Source organism: Anomaloglossus baeobatrachus, chromosome 3 (assembly GCF_048569485.1).
Source record: "Anomaloglossus baeobatrachus isolate aAnoBae1 chromosome 3, aAnoBae1.hap1, whole genome shotgun sequence".
NCBI classification, from domain to species: domain Eukaryota; kingdom Metazoa; phylum Chordata; class Amphibia; order Anura; family Aromobatidae; genus Anomaloglossus; species Anomaloglossus baeobatrachus.
In genome coordinates, this window is record NC_134355.1 from 116,339,073 (window position 1) to 116,343,299 (window position 4,227).

The following is a 4,227-nucleotide window of genomic DNA, read 5'->3' on the forward strand; positions in this document are numbered from 1 at the left end:
CTGTTTCTAATGATTCTATATAATATATGTGTTTACCTTTTTGTATTGAATTACTGAAACAAATGAACTCTTTTTTATGATATTCTAATTTATTGAGATGTACCTGTATATCATGGGCCTCTCCTGGTATATATGTCCCCATCCTGGTAAATATGTCCCCTTTCTGGTATATATGTCTCCGCTCTATCTCTAACACAAAAAAAACCCCAAAACATTGTACTCACCTATCCTGGCTCCCACGTCGCACTACATCCTCCTCTATAGCCAGCGCACAGTAGCAAGTAGCTAACATCAGCATGAATGCTGTGACATCGCATAACATCACTGCCATGTGACCCCAGTAACAATAACACCGACATCAGCTGCCGCCCTCAGGCACAAATACAGTCACAAATACACCTCTGGACCCAGTCACGGCCCCTGTGACCGCGAACGTTGCGTCACTGGTTTATAGCTATGGATGGGACATGAAATCCTACAGAAAATATATTTTTCTTGTCCTAGCATCCTGTTAGTTCAAATATAAATGTGTATGGTACATTGCTTCTCTTGACATAGCTTCAGGTGGCAACACCTCTTCTCTAGCTTGTATGTATGGCATCCCACCACTGGGATCTATCTTGATAATGGGGCACCATCAGAGGATGGAGGAGAGGCTGTACAGCTCTCTCTCTCTCCATTGATTTAGATAGGAGGTCTGAAAATTACAGAGCAAGTGTGCTAATTAACTAATGATTACCCTTAAAGATTGCATGCCCCCAAAAGATCCAGAATTTTGACAAGGTGGGCATTAAGAAATTTAGATATAGATAAATATAAGATCATAGACAAATAGCCACATCCCTTAGCAGTACAGTTAAATGCATCACACACAGGAGAGCAGAATGTGCCCACGTTACTGCAGCTGTAATCCAGGCTTTTTCTACAGTGGGATTTCTGTAGGATTTCAGCAGCTGCTCTCCCTAGTGTTTAAGAGTGGAAAATATCAAACTTTTAATTATTTTTTTTATATTTTGCTAAATTAAAAACAAATAATAATATCTAAACAAAACATTAAAACATTAATACTTTACATTTTTAAGTTATTGAATTTTTTTTTTTGGACAACACCTTCCCTTTAAAGGGAATCACTCAACAGGTTTCTGCTTCCCCATTTAAGAGCAGCATGATGTAGGGTAAAAAAAACCCTTGATTCCAGCGATGTGTCACTTACTGAGCTGCTTGCTGCAGTTTTAATAAGATCACAGTTTTATCTGCTGCAGATATACCAGTTCTCTAAATTCTGAGCCCTGTATAACCCCGGCCACACCACTAATTGACAGTTTTCTGTGTATAAAGTGCATAGTTAGAAAGCTGCCAATCAGTGGTGAGGGCTGAAGTCATACAGAGGTCATCATGAATATGGGGAACTATCTGTCAGCAGGTTTACTAGTCCTGTAGTGATAATCTCATGATTATTTTATCAAAACTACAGCAAGCGGCCCAGTAAGTGTCAGATCACTGGAATCAGGGTCTCTGCCTACCTAGTGACCAGGGCTGTATTTTGCCTTCATGCTGCCCTAGGCACTTTAAGTGGTTGCGCCCCTTAGTGACAACGTAAAACTGAGTTTTTGCACACGACATCTGTTTAAGGCAGATCTACTCTGTAAAACACTTTAAAAAGTATCAATGAGAATTGAAGGGCACTAACCCCCCCCCCCAATGGGGATCACCACAGGCACATCAAAACATAGCATGGGTATAAAATATTTCCACCACACCGTCCCCACTTATATACTGTGACTGTCACACTGCCCCTAATAAACTGCACACTGCCCTCCCTTATAAATTATACCCACCACACCTTCCTCAGTTATGAAATATGATCTGCACATATTCCCTCACATCATGCTGCCCCTTCCTCACAATGTCCCATGCATGCTGCCCCCTCCTCACAGTGTCCCATGCATGCGTCCCCCTCCTCACAATGTCCCATGCATGCTGCCCCCTCCTCACAGTGTCCCATCCATGCTGCCCCCTCCTCACAATGTCCCATGCATGCTGCCCCCTCCTCACAATGGCCCATGCATGCTGCCCCCTCCTCACAATGTCCCATGCATGCTGCCCCCTCCTCACAATGTCCCATGCATGCTGCCCCCTCCTCACAGTGTCCCATGCATGCGTCCCCCTCCTCACAATGTCCCATGCATGCTGCCCCCTCCTCACAGTGTCCCATCCATGCTGCCCCCTCCTCACAGTGTCCCATGCATGCTGCCCCCTCCTCACAATGTCCCATGCATGCTGCCCCCTCCTCACAGTGTCCCATGCGTGCTGCCCCCTCCTCACAGTGTCCCATGCATGCTGCCCCCTCCTCACAGTGTCCCATGCATGCTGCCCCCTCCTCACAGTGTCCCATGCATGCTGCCCCTCTCCATGAGCTCCTAATGCTGCCTTCCTCTTTTCCATAATGACACCTCCATTTTGCCCTACTCATGCTAAGACCACCACACTAGCGCTTATGAGGAGACACCCCCGCACACACACACTACTCCACTCTTGATATTGACTCCCCTACATTGCTCCACTCCATACTGAGCCCACACATGCTGCCCCTTCTCCATAATGAGCTCCCAATGCTGCCCCCCTCTCATTCTGAGTCCTTACACTCCCACCCACCAATCGATTTTGTCATTGCACTATCCCTCAACCCTTGTCCCGTGTCTCTAGCATTAGCCCCTCTCTCCCATTCCCCCAGCAGCAGCCTCCCTCCCCCCGCCTCCAGCAGCAGCCTCTCCTCCAGCATCAGCCTCTCTCCCACCAGCCTCCCGCCCCAGCCTCAGCCTCTCTTCCCTCAGCATCAGCCTCTCTCCCCCAGCTTCAGCCTCTCTCCCCCTAGCCTCCCCCAGCATCAGCCTCACTCCCCAGTCTCCGTCAGCATCAGCCTCACTCCCCAGTCTCCGCCAGCATCAGCCTCACCCCCCCATCCTCCGCCAGCATCAGCCTCTCTCCACCCAGCCTCCTCCAGCACCAGCCTCTCTCCAGCCAGCCTCCCCCAGCATCAGCCTCTCTCCCCCCAGCCTCCGCCAGCATCAGCCTCTGCCTCCCCCCAGCCTCTCCCCAGTCTCAGCCTCTGCCTCCCTCCAGCCTCCCCCCAGTCTCAGCCTCTGCCTCCCTCCAGCCTCCCCCCAGTCTCAGCCTCAGCCTCCCTCCAGCCTCCCCCCCAGTCTCAGCCTCTGCCTCCCTCCAGCCTCTCCCCAGTCTCAGCCTCTGCCTCCCTCCAGCCTCCCCCCAGTCTCTGCCTCCTTCCAGCCTACCCCCAGTCTCAGCCTCTGCCTCCCTCCAGCCTCCCCCCAGTCTCAGCCTCTGCCTCCCTCCAGCCTCCCCCCAGTCTCAGTCTCTGCCTCCCTCCAGCCTCCCCCCAGTCTCAGCTTCTGCCTCCCTCCAGCCTCTCCCCAGTCTCAGCCTCTGCCTCCCTCCAGCCTCCCCCCAGTCTCAGCCTCTGCCTCCCTCCAGCCTCCCCCCAGTCTCAGCCTCTGCCTCCCTCCAGCCTCCCCCCAGTCTCAGCCTCTGCCTGCCCCTCGTCCACTATCCTCACATTGCAGCCTCTGCCTGCCCCTCGTCCACTATCCTCACATTGCAGCCTCTGCCTGCCCCTCGTCCACTATCCTCACATTGCAGCCTCTGCCTCTGCCTGTCCCTCGTCCACTATACTCACATTGTAGCCTGCCTGCCCCTCCCCCAGAATCCTCACTTCACAGCACTGGAACTCTGCCAGCGGTTACCTGCTCTTGTGCCTCCCGCCTCCTCTTGCTGCTGCCGCTCCTCCTACGGTGTCCGTCATCCTCCTGCTGCTGCTGGCTCCGGTGAGTGTTCTGTCCTCCGCGGCATCTGCAGCATTGGATGCCACAGCACGGAGCTGATTGGCGCGCCTCTGACCCCGGAAGTGCAGGCACTTTCAGGGTCAATCAGTTCTCTGTGCCCGGCGGCGCCCACAGTTTATCTGTAGTCGCGTCTTAAAGACGCAGATACAGATAAATGGAAGTGCGTCTCTCACCCCCGCCGCCCCCGGCCCCCTTCCCCTCCCCCTCCGAAAACACAGCGGATTTAATAGACTGTCCAGAGGGGGAGAAGATGTAAAAAAAAATGTAAATTTTTTTTTTGCAGCCAGAAAGTGCCGCCCCCCCCGCAACGTGGCGCCCCAGGCACGGGACCACGGGTGCCTAATGGTAAATACGGCCCTGCTAGTGA